This window comes from Meles meles, chromosome 10 (genome assembly GCF_922984935.1).
Source record: "Meles meles chromosome 10, mMelMel3.1 paternal haplotype, whole genome shotgun sequence".
In the NCBI taxonomy this organism is placed as follows: Eukaryota; Metazoa; Chordata; class Mammalia; order Carnivora; family Mustelidae; genus Meles; species Meles meles.
Genome location: NC_060075.1, coordinates 52,521,046 through 52,534,429, shown reverse-complemented (window position 1 = coordinate 52,534,429; position 13,384 = coordinate 52,521,046). Strand labels below are relative to the sequence as shown.

At 41.4% G+C, this 13,384-nt stretch overlaps 1 pseudogene; it reads right to left on the bottom strand.

Annotated features, from left to right (window-relative positions):
• LOC123951515 overlaps nt 1-10,765 on the bottom strand; it is a 67,413-nt pseudogene extending 56,648 nt beyond the window's left edge.
• Between the last annotated feature and the right edge of the window lie 2,619 nt (nt 10,766-13,384).

Below are 13,384 nucleotides of genomic sequence, written 5' to 3'. Positions count from 1 at the left end.
TTCTTGACCTCAGCATCCAGGAGAGCAAGTGGGAGTAAAAGACTCATAATTAGGACAATGAGATACATATTTTGATAGATTCAAGCACAGAATTCTTGGCACAGTGATAGAACTTGTGGCTTAATGAGGGTGAGAGAAGGTAGGTGAGGATTCTTCCTGAAAAAGGTAATGCTTGAAAGTCAGGGAGGATTCAACTACATGGGGACAGTAGGACCTAGATTTGGGAACAGCAGGGTAGGGAATGATATGTGGAAAAGAATGAGAGATGAAAATACATGCATGAGTGGAGAATTTAAAGTAAAAAAAAATAAGGTAGATTAATCTGGGTGAAGAACAGCACGAGTTGGAGGAAGGATGAGAAATAAGAGAGAGGAGAGAGAGAGAGGATCATGCACGGCCTTATATGTGAAGTTGGAGATCCAAGGATTAATTCATTCAACACTTATTTATTAAATACTTTCTATATGTTAGGCATTGTTTTCGGTATCTGGGATGCTGGAGTAAATAAGATGGTACCCCACTCCCACTCTAGTCTAGAAGACAGACAATTTAAAAACAATAGGAAAAAGAAAAACATCAAATATGATAAACGCTATGCAGAAATCTAAGACAGGGAGATGTGAAAGAAGTGACTATATTGGATCAGATTGTTAGTGAGCCCTCTTACTCAACTATAGACCCCAAGTTAAAATCAGAAATAGTCAAGACCACTTAACTCATGCTGTAACTAAAACTCAATGTGCTTATTTCTTACTGCACTTTCTTGAGGCAGTTGATGAAGGTGTTTTGCAATGACTAGACTAGCCCAACCACCAGACCAGAAAAAGCCCTGAGAGCAACAGACTACCTGGAAGACCATACCCTACAAATCCCTTTCCCAGCATTTGATCACTGGCTGAACACATACCACCCTCAGCCATAATGAGGAGCTCCTTGTCTGCTCTTTTGCATGACCCCGACAATCTCTCTTTTTAATACCCCTGGTGTCCATCCAGCAGGCAGAGATGTCACTTGTTAAGGTTTGAGTTTGCCATCTCCCCTGGCTGCTGACACCCAAAATACATTTCTCCCTTTCTCTTTTCCAAACCCTTCTCTCAAGTTACTGACTTTTCTTGCAACAAGTTTATCTCAGTTTATTTGGCAACAGTTTTGGCAAACCCAGCCAGGAGTTATGCTTTCCATTTGTCCAGCCCCCTCAGGATTCCCTGGAACAGAGCAGATGGCTGGGCAGCACTGTAGGCCTTATTCATTTGTTTCCTTAGTTAGTGGCATATGATAGATCTTTTGGTAATAAGATGTCCAAAGAAGACCTTTCTTACAGGGTAGAATTTAGGACAGGGTAGAATCATTAGGAATCATTATATCTGGTTATTTTGTTATTTTAGTCAAGTGAATATAGTGGCTATTAACAAAAGAGGTTTCATAACCAAAGGCTTATGAGGGGGAAGGTGGAGTGGGCAGGGAAGCAAGTGATGGAACCTGGTGAGACTGCAGATGTCTATCTGTGAAGTCCCAGCCACCTCAGACGCCAGTGCTTAAGTTTTTACAAGGTAATGTATTGCTTATATAATTAAATGTCTAATTAAAATGAATTTGGGATTCCAGACCTGAGAAGGATGAGGCTGCTGTGGTTGGGGTCTGAGCTGAGGAGTGGGTAATGAATCTAAACTGTAGTCTGTTAGGGAGTTGTAAGAAATGGGTAACTAGGGAAGAGTCAGATCAGGATGGCTTTGAAAGTCAGGCAGAAGAAGTAAGCCTTGCTGTAGTTGGCATTTTAATTTCTTGGGCAGAAGAATCAGGCCATATATAAAATGTTTGTGGGTAAAGTAGATATATGATTTAACAACATACTGACTTGATTTGGAAAAAGAAATTATTACATGATTGTGTTCAAACTGCCAACATAGAGTGTGCATCTCAAGCAGAGAATCTTGGGCTTAAAGGTTCATATTGTGTGTTCATTACCTCTACTCTTTAGTGGCTGGTGATTGCTAATTTCTCAGGAGAAATTTGTGGTATCAGAGAATCCTAACATGACCATAGTGCATGTTTCCCGAATTGGGTTCCAGGGAATGTTGGTCTTTGAAAGAAGTAGGGCTATTTATTCAAATATATTTGGAAAAGACAGTGTATTACACTCCCCCTGCCTTTTTTTTTTTTTTAAAGATTTTATTTATTTATTTGAGACACAGAGACCGCGCAAGTAGGGAAGGCCAGAGGAAGAGGGAGAAGCAGACTCCCTGCTGAGCAGGGAGCCTGATGTGGGGCTTGTTCCCAGGATTTGAAATCATGATCTGAGCCAAATGCAGAGGCTTAACAGATTGAGCCTCCCAGGTGCCCCTACACTCCCCTTTTGAAAGAATTCATAGTGTATTTTAGAATATTAAAGCCTCTGTATAGTCTTTCAAGAAAGAAATTCTGAAGTCAGGTAGTCTCCAGAAGAGATATGATTAATGGCTCAATAATAACATCAGGAAACCATTCCAGATTTCCACATCAATTTCATGCCAAAGATCGTTCTCCCTAGGGTCACAGGGAGGCGCTACTGACAACTGGGGTCTCATGTTTCCTTCTTCATGTCCAGCAGACAGAAGAGAGTGAGAGAACTTCTTTTCCAACCATGAGCTGTAAGTATTTCTCTTCAGTCCAAAAGGACCAGCTCAACTCATGGTCATCAGAAGAGTGCTAGCTACTGATTTGCTCAGACTAACCAGATCCACTTCTTGAAACAGGGGCCTGGGTTAGTTTCCTTGGAGCTTGTGCGGAGGAGTGGATACTTGAAAAAAAGTCAGGATTCCGTGGGGAAGGAGAGGATGATGAGGCTAATATGCATACAGTGATGAGACAAGCACTAGAGACATAGGTGATGAGGCCAGAAGGCCCCATGGGAGTGTGAGGCACCAGGTGGCTGTGGTCAGTGAAGGGGAGATGGTGCTGGCTGAGGGCACCACGCCCAGCCAGAGGAGAAAGGGTACCTGACAAAACCACCAGCTGCTGTTTTCAGTTGTGGCTCAGGACTGTATATTTTGAGAGCTTGAGGATTTATTCAAAATTCTGTCACGTAGAGACTGGTTTAGAATTTTGGAGAGTTTGAGAAAGAATTAAAATGCTGCTGAACTTTAAAGAGAACTAAATAAAGAACAAAGTGGCAGGAAGTGCTGTGTGCAGAATAAGGCTGGGGTTCTTTTTTCCTCAAGGGTGCCAGGCATGAAAAGTTCCAAATGGCAATTTATTTTCTTTATATACAGTTCCCCTGAAATATTTGTCTATCAAGGCTGTCAGAAGTGAACATGGTTGCAAAATGAGTGACTAACTTAATTTGAAGACTTAAAATGTTTTTCTTATCTTTCTGCCTGTGATTCAGCATAGTTGTTTTCTCCAGGACTGAGTAAATGTTAGGGCAGAGCCTTTCGGCACCTGAGATACCAAAAGCCTAACTCACCTAATCAGACACTTAAAAGTGTTTATCTTGAAACTGACATTTCAGCTCAATCTTTTCTGATGTGACGTGAAATACAGGTTTCCTTGCAGCAAGTACCCAAATGGTAGCTAGTAATTATATGTTTGTGCAGTTACTCATATTCTGTATCTATTGGGACATTCATGACTATAACAAATATATAAATAAGTAGAATGTATAGAGAAAGGTTGGTGAATTTGTGAGGAAGAATTTTCTTTATGGGTATCAGTATATCTTACTTTACATTATAAGGCTACCTATATGGGTGTATAAATCAGAATTTCAAATGAATTTAATCATTTTCAAAAGTACCAGGGAAACTCAATGTGTAAATGATTTGACAAAGTGAGCATACACTCATTTTTCTTTCAGGTAATATAATTTTTATATAATGGTCTTGCTTAAAGGAGGAGTGTTCTTGATAACAACTGTATCATTCTGAAAACCAAGGGTAAAAAACTATGGGAAAGGGGCGCTTGGGTGGCTTAGTCGTTAAGCATCTACCTTCAGCTCAGGTCATGATCTCAGGGTCCTTCCTGGGATCGAGCCCCATGTGGAGCCCCACGTTGAGCCCCACATCAAGCCCCACGTTGAGCTCATGTTGGGCTCCTTTCTTGGTAGGGAGCCTGCTTCTCACTCTCCCACTCCCTTAGCTTGTGTTCTCTCTCTCTCTCTCTGTCAAATAAATAAATAAATAAAATCTTAAACAACAACAACGAAACTACAGGAAAGCTTTAAGTCTGTTGTAAATTTGATGGGGCAGCACTTTCCTGAGCTCTTAACAAAGGCACTCCGTTTTTTAGGACATGTGAAAGGTTGAGGAGGATGTAGGAGGAATCTGACCATTGTGTTTGAGGCATTGTTTTTGCTCTTTACAAATGTAAAATTTGATTCTAATGAGGGGAGCATTAGGCTTGTCTGTAGGGTTCCTCCTAGGTATTGGCAACTTGTTGGGCAGAGAAGGAAAAATGAAAGCAGACATTAATGTGACCCCAGGACTTCGACTTTTGAGGGAGTGGTGAGGTTTATAATAAACATAACTGAATTATATAATGGCTCGGGGGGGGGGGGGGGTAGGCAAGTTAGAGCATTTAAAGAATTGATTTTTATTTGAGAGGAAAATGAGGGTTGAGAGTGGAGGGATATTATAATTACCTTTTAAACTACACAACTTTCTTCTCAAAATTGTTTCTAGCTCTATAACATTTATGTACTCTGCCCCCAAAATGAGAATCCTTGCTATGGTCTGTGCGGTGCTGTTACTGACAGAGTTTATTATCTTCCTTGGGTGTATTGGGGCAGAACAAAATATTGACAGAACTCTAAAAATATGAAGATTCTGTCAAGGTCAGAAGGAAACAGGAAAACATCTGTGTCTCTTCTCTACTTTGAGATAGGAACAAAACTTTTGTGATGGAACTAGATGGAACCCCTGATATTTTCTTGCAACCTTGAGGGCTAGCATCGGTGGCTGGGATGGAGGTGGGCAATAGCTATTTTAAAATTTCCAACATTTTTTTTTTTTTTTTTTAAAGATTTTATTTATTTATTTGACAGACAGAGATCACAAGTAGGCAGAGAGGCAGGCAGAGAGAGAGGAAGGGAAGCAGGCTCCCTGCTGAGCAGAGAGCCCCACGCGGGGCTCGATCCCAGGACCCCGGGATCATGACCTGAGCTGAAGACAGAGGCTTTAACCCACTGAGCCACCCAGGCGCCCCTCCAACATTTTTTCTGCTTTCCTAGAGATTGAAGTCTGACTTGACTTTTGAGGGCAGATCGCTCCTTTAACAACAGAAGTTAACATCCCTGGGCCTTCTGGTTAGATAAGATAAAGGCAAGAACCTATTCTGGAGTAGAAAGGTTTAATGCAGCCAGAAGCTAAACTGCTTCTGTTTAAAGTAAATTTCTAAAGTAAACTGAAAGAAAAATGAAAATGAGTGTCATCTTTACGTGGGTAGAATAGAAAAATATTTTGATTGGGAGGGGAGCATTAAATGCTTTTTCCTTGGAAAGGACCTGGAGGAGATTTGGGACAGGAGCTCTTGATGGGGGGCTGGCAACAGGCTGCAGGTTAGAGGATGCAGAGAGCTAAGGACAGAGGGAAAAGCCTTGCCTAGAGTTGGTGAGGCTTGGCCTGTGGACCTGGGGGAAATGTGACATTCAGCTGACAGTATCTGCTCAGAGCTCTAATGGTCTTTTGTGCCTCCCAGCCTTCAGTAACATTCTTGCTTACTGTTGTCTGGGTGCTGAGGGTGGGCCCATGCCTTTGTGGAGCTAGGCGGCATTGACAAAGAGTGGCCCAGAAACAAAAGTCCAAGGAATGAGCCAAGGTGGCAGTATGTACACTTTCTTTTGTATTCACCCCGTGTTGCAGGATCTCTTTTTGCTTCAGGGCCCATGGTTCTTGGTCACACTGCTCCTAAGAATGAAGAGGAAGACCAGGCGAAGAGTGGTGGGCAGCAAAGCAAAGTTTATTGAGTGATAGTACAAAGCTCCTGAAGAGGGAGGGGACCTGAGAGAATTGCCACTGGAGTTTCTAAGTCTAGGGCGTTTTATGAGAATGTTGGCAGGCTGTTTTTATCTGATGAACCCTCCATGCGCCTGTCACCCAATCAGGATTTTGTACACGTGTTCATCTGCCTATTGGGTAGTTGTTCAGGTGAGAAAGGGTGGCAGGCTCCTTTCAGGATAATGTAATATCCTTTTAAGGGTAGTATTCTCTTAGGGGGAGGCAGGGGTCCCTAGCCCCTACCTGTCCTTCTTACGATAATTCTTCATTACCTGGAGATGGGAGATTTTGCTCCAATACTATCACCTCCAGCTTTTAGAAAGAAGGGATTTTTGTATTCATCCCAATCTGGGGCTTGTTTCCCAAATAAATAAATAAATAAATAAATAATAAATAAATTTGTCTTTCTCTCTCTTTCTCTTCCTTTCTTTCTCTCTCTCTTTCTCCCTCCCTCACTCCCTTCCTTCCTTCCAGATTTATTTTTTATTTTTTAAAAATTTAATTATTTATTTGAGAGAGAGAAAGAGAGACAGAGAGCTTGTGCAAGCACAAGCAGGGGTGGGAAAGGGAGAGAATCTCTAGTTGAGCTCGGAGACATTCCTATGATTCTGAGATCATGGCCTGACCTGACACCCAGGTGCTCCAAGATTGATTGATTTATTTTAGAGAAAGAGAGAGAGTGAGCAAGAGAGCTCACTCTTGGGGCGGGGAGGGGAGAGGAGCAGAGAGAGAGAGAGAGAATCTGGAGCTGACTCCCTGCTGATGGGGGAGCCTGACCCTGAGATCATTACCTGAGTTGAAATCAAGAGTCAGATGCTCAACGAACTGAGCCACCCAGGTGCTCCCAAATCCTAACTTCTTACCTGGGTCAACATCTTCCCAGGAAGATTGGCAGTAGTAACATTTCTTCCCTTCAGGGGAAGCCCCTCTCCCACTTACAGAAGTATAGATGGACCTGAAGACCTCAGTGAGGAAAATCACAGGAGAGAGTGACCCTCCTAAATAGACTGATTCCCCACGTGGATGCAGTGAGTTACCTGGTTGGCTGACAACAGCCTTTGGTACATGTTTTTCAACTGGGAAGCTAATTTATTTAGCCAAGGTCTTGAGAGCCAGGGATTTCTCCTCCTTGCCCTTCCAAGTTAGTGGTGGAGGTAGACAGGAGTGACAGTCACTCAGTCCCTTCAGGTTGTCTGTCCTTGAGATTGACTGTGAGGGAGTTAGACAGGCCATTTGTCTTCCAACCTAGCTTTATCTGTAATAGAGATGGTATTCTGTGCTCCTTCTGCCTCTGCCATTTAAAAAAAAAAAGGAAAGTTTCAAGATCCAGGCAGGAAAAAGGAATCTGTTTAGGGTCTGTCAAAACCCTACAAGTTCTGCCAAAGACTTAACTCTGTAACCTGGGACAAACTACTTTATGTTTCTCCATCTGTAAACTGGATCCATAACAATGGCCACTGGATAAGGGTTTAAAAAAAGTGCTATAAATTTGGTAAATATAAATTTGGCTGAAAGATGTAATTTCTGGCCCCATCCCCCTGGTAATATAATCATTGTTTGACAACATTTTCTAAATCTTATCTGAGAACCTTGCTGCTGTGACACATTGATTCATTTTGGCTGGCACCATATGCTCCCATCTGCTGTGAGTGGTATAATTGCTCTCAGTCATCAACATCGAGCACCCACAGCTAATTTGTGGGAAAAGGCTCCAGCCCTGCAGACCCAAATGCAACTTGTCTGTCAATTTGCTCATGTGAAAGGAATATAGGTGCTCTTCATGCCTCTTCATTTTGTCTTGGGAATTGGTCACAGTCCATCCAGGTATTCAGCTCTAGCTTTTCCTGGGTATCAGTAAGGACAAACATTCTAATTTATGAAAAGAACTTTGTCCTGAGTCTCAGAATGAGATCACTTGTTGGATCATTGTTGTATATATATTTAGTGTCCTGTTTTCACTGCTGGTTGTTCTGGATTCAAATCCTAGTTCTGCCCCTCAGTAGCTTATGTGGCCTTGGGCCAATGACTTAACCCCTCTTTACCTCTTAGGAGGTAGCTTATTTATATATTTTTTTTATTTTTTAAATCTGTAATTTAGGGATAATACCTACCTTGCAGGGTATTTTGAAGCTTTTACTTAATTATCTGAGGTAAGTGAAGCACTTAACTATATACTTGGTTGATAGTAAATGCTCAATAAGTGTTAGTGATTATTTTTACTGGAGTGCCTATTCTTTGTTCATGGAGCAGTTATGAAGAATAATGATTTTTTCTAACTTTCTCCACATGCATTTCTAGCTCTCTAGAAGCTTGTTCCTCAAATTACGGTCTTTGGAACAGCAGGCAATCGTGATCTGCAGAGAAAACATGTGTTGCTAATAAAGCATCCTGCATATGAAAGCATTCAGGTATATGAGATTTAGATTCATTCTTGCTGGGGTTAGCTGTTGATGGAGCCAGTGTATGTAATATTCTTATTGAAGGAATTCCAGAAAGCCAGGTTTGGAGGAGATTGCCATGCTAAAAGTGCATTCCCAAGAGTGAACACTTCTTAATGCAAACAAATTTAAAATAATTTAGTCAAACTGTGGAGATGAGGCAACTTGAGACAACACAAAAACTAGTATTTCAGAAAGTAGCCAGTTTGCTTGTTCTTGTGTTTGCATGTGCATGTTTAGTCAGGTTCCAGATGACAATTGATTTCCCCCATGTCTAAGGCACTTGGTTGGGATGGGAATGTCAGTCCAAAGCGGCTCTTCTCTTAATGAGTTAATTAGCAGATAAATAATTAGAATGTAGTTGGAGAGTTCAAACAGCATTTATCTGAAAAGTAGTAGTTTAGGACGCAAACTGAATAGGCCATCCTAATAATGAACATTATTGGAATTCTGACCAGGGGCTATAACTTCTCAGTGGGTCACCTCTGGCCACAATGGCCCCTTTTCTGGGCTTGGACCAAATATCAGGCAAACTTCCACCCATGGGTCTTTGTATTTGGTTTTCTCACTACCTGGAATGCTCTTCCCTAGTTGTCTGCCTGGTCTTCTCTCTCACCTTCTCAAGTCTCTGCCACTTCTCAGTTAGGTCTTCTTTGACTGTTCTATTTAAGATGACAACATTGATCATTCCCCACTCCCTATCCTTCTTTTCTGTTGATTTTTCCCCGCATAACACTTACCATCAACTGTATGGTATGTGCTTTCTTGTTTATTTGTTCACTTTCTGTTTTCCCCATGCAGATTCATGAAGGCTGTATTTTTGTTCTGTCCCATGCTCTATCTCCAGACCCTAGAATTGCTACTGGCATGGAGTAGATAGAGACTCAATACATATTTGTTGATTGGATAGTAGCTTTATATGCTCTCTTATTTTTATAGCACCCCCCAAAATGGTTATTATTTGCATTTTTGAGATGAAGGAACTAAGATGGGGAGAGTCTAAGTGCCTGTCTACAGTCACAGAAACTAGTAAGTGGTAGAGACAAGATTTGAATCTGGCCTCAGATTTGTATATGACCACCTGTCTGATGAGATGGTAGAGACACCCTATGAAACTTCTGTGCCTGCAGTATAAGAAAGATCTTTCTTTGCTCCTAAAATCTTTGAAATTTCCTGAGTGATAAGGGTGATGGGAGAGTTTTTGTTGTTGTTGTTGTTGTTGTAATGAGGTGACTCTTGGTGTGCCCTTAGATTAGTTTCAGGAAGGGACCTGGTCACCAGAAAGATTAAGCATTGATTAGTAGCTTAGAACTTTCAACCCTACCCCCCAACCTCCAGGGAGTAGAGAGGGTATAGAGATTGAGATGGTTATCAATAACCAATGATTTAATCAACCATGCCTAAGTAATTGAAACCCTCAGATAAACTCCTAAACAGTGGAGTTCGGAGAGCTTCTGAGTTGGTGAACACATCCATATACTGGGAGGGGGGTACATCTCAACTCCTGGACAGAAGCTTCTGGGCTTGAGATCTTTCCAGACCTTTCCTTATGTACCTCCTCATTTAGCTGCTTATTTGTATCCTTTGTAAAAGCTCAGAAATGTATGTAAAGTGGCTTCTTGAGTTCTGTGAACTGTTCTAGCAGATTGAAACTGAGGAGGGAATAATAGGAACTCCTGATTTATAGTTGGTTAGGCATAACTGTGGGTGACCTGATATTTGCAAATGGCCTCTGGAATAAGGCAGTCTTATGGGACTGAACCCTTAACTTTGTGGAGTTTGATGCTAACTCCAAGTAATTAATGTCAGAATTAAATTGAATATAGGACACCTTGCTGGTGTTGGAGAGTTGGAGAAGTGGTGTTGGAAAAGATACCATGCAGTTGATGTCAAGAAGGAAAGTACCTCTCAGTGCCCAAGATAGGTCTGTGGGTTCTCAACCACACCCCCTCTGTTCTTCCTTATTTTAGAAAATGTTGCTTCCACTTACCCTGGTGCTCAAGCCAAAAACATTAGTACCATTCTCAACTCCTTCCTTTTATTCATCCCCTCCATTTGGTTCATCAGGAAGTCTGGCAATTCTACTTCCAAAATAATCCCCAACCCAGACACTTTCCCTGTTCTGCATCTCTCACCATGATCATCTTGCATCTGGATTATTCTAGTAGTCTCCTAAATCAGTCTCTCTGCCTCCTCAGTTGCCCTTATAATTCATTCTCCACATCATAGAATAAAAATAGTAAGAAGCTGTGCACTGCTTATCCTGGGAACATGAACAGGAGTCCTACATTCGTTGTGCTGCTCCTTGGATGTTCTTGGCATATCCTTCATGTGCTGCTGTTGCTTCAAGGACATCATTGTTTCAACTTCTAGCTTATGATGGCTGGAATCTAACTTCAGGCTGCTGAGTAAACCTCCAGGACTTCAAGCCAGAATGTCCTTTTTAGAAAAGCCCTATGCTTTATTAACTTAGGAGGGCCCTGTCTGTACACAGTACCTGACTGTTCCTGTTTCATCACAAAATGCAAAACAAAAGCATATAAAAATTATTATTTAGGAGAGAATGATTTAATCTGTTGTAAATTGTTTCATTTAACTGCAGCTGTGTTGTTTGCATTTTACATTTGTGTACAAACCCATAAAGACTGACTGGCTCACCCCTGTATAGGTGGGGCCAGCAGCTTTAGGCAGCAGGCTACAAAGCCTTAGCCTTATGAACTAAAAGACTGGACAAAGCCATTGGGCTATCAGGGTAATGGTACCAAAGACAGCAATCTGACTGTCCACTTGGAACAGGGAAGGACATATGAAAAGAATACAAAGAGTAGTAGAGAATTGCTGAGTTCCTCCTGCTGGTTTCTTTTCACATGGGGCCCTACATGCAACTGATGAATACTAAGGAATGTGTTCTGGGAACATGGGAGTGTTTTGGAAGTAGTGAGTAGTAACATCTCCTATGTGGAGAACACTTTACCTCTATAGAGCCCTACAATTTTCGGAGTGTTCTTCAAGACATTGGCTCATTGATTCTTGCCACCACCCTGGCAAAATCATTACCTCCATTCAAAGCTGCAGGAAGTTGTGGTTTAGAGAGCTGGGGATGCTCATGGTCACATAGCTGGTAATAGTTTGAATACAGGTTTGACCCCAGAGTCTGAAGACTTTAATTTCTTTTGCATTATTCTGAGAGTGTAAAAGAGATTTTTTTTTCTTTTGGTGAGCTAATCTTGATTGCTTACTGGTCATTATTTAGAGCAGTAAGTTCAGAAATAATTTGAGGTCATTGCTGGGTTCTCTGGGAAAGAATGTTATCATTGATGGGTTGTGACTGCCACTGGTGAGATATGAATTAATGTGGTAGCACATTGCTTTTTAGTTGCCTACTCTCCCTTCTCTCTCTGTATTGTGCCATAATTCCTTTCTTTATAGTATCTCCTCTTCTTTTTTTGGATCAAGGGTTAAAATAATAAGAAATACTACCCAAGGGGCGCCTGGGTGGCTCAGTGGGTTAGGGCCTCTGCCTTCGGCTCAGGTCATGATCCCAGGGTCCTGGGATCAAGCCCCACATTGGGTTCTCTGCTCAGCAGGGAACCTGCTTCCCCCTCTCTCTCTCTACCTGCCTCTCTGCCTACTTGTGATCTCTGTCAAATAAATAAATAAAATCTTAAAAAAAAAAAAGAAATACTACCCAAGAGGCTTACATGTGCTTCTTTCTTTCTGTCCTGGTTGCTATGGTTGTTTCTTCTGTTCTGATTATAGATGACTCAGGAAATTATCTCACATTTCTGAGGCTCCTTTAAAGAAGTTTAATGTATATATGTGAAAGAGCGATAGCAGAGGCCAATCACATTTATGTGAAGAAGTAGGCAATATTGACCTACTAGTCATTGTAATTGGATTCTTAGGTGCCAAGCTAAATACGGTGCAGATCTAATTCAGAATGTAGAAGTTGTAGGCTTGTCTCCTTTTTAAGCACTGTGAGGAACTGTAGACAACTGATTGCCTATATGTCATCAACGAGATTCTTCTCTATTCATTCCCATGTCTGCATGGAGTAGTGTAGACCTAAAGCTTTCCTTTACCTTAAGTAATTAACTAAAAAAGTAAATTCTAACTAAAGCACAGCCACTTAGGAAGAAGCATCCTGTATTTGGAGCTATTCCTATGTTGCAGTGAATTTCTTCTGACAGTGGACTTCCAGTGACTCTTCCATTCCAGCTCCGTCTCTCATTAGTCTATACTTAGCCAGACTAAATTATTTTTTTCTGTACTTTCTGTCTTCTGCTTCTTTGCTTATAAGGTCACTTCCTCCTAGAATGTACTTATTGCCCATTACCCTGTTTCTATATGTTTGCACCATCTCCTTCAGGATGTGTCTCCTAAAAATCCAATTAGATGTGATTTCTCCTTTCTTTGAGCTTTACCTGACATCTGGGGCAGGGAGGATGGCCATTCTGCTTATGGATTTTTCTGTATGCTCCTTCGTTTTATTGTTATTGACTGAGTGCTCCTACTGTTTACTGAATTGTAAGCTTTTTGAGGAATGCCTCTCTGATCATCTTGTCTCTAATACCTAACACAATGCCTAGGCCAGAGTAGAAACCCAAAAAATATTTGTTGACTCAATAGACTTTTTCCCCCCCAGTAGTCAGTCCATCAAGTCTTGTTTCTTCTAGACATTCATTCATTCACTCATTCACCTGCTTGCTTGCCAGAGTGCCTGGACATGAACCACTTGAGTTGTATTGGGTGGTTGGTCATCGAGCAGTTCAAACAAGGCATGGTGACAGGTTGGACTAGAGATGGTAATAGATATGGAAAAATGTGGACTGATTTGACATGTAAAGAGGAAGCAAAAATGCAGCACTTGGTGATGAAATGGATATGTAGGCAGAGGGAGAGGGAGATAGCAGGGATGGTTTGAAAATTTTTGTTTTGTCTAACCAAATTGATAGTGATGCCAGTCATTAAGATGGG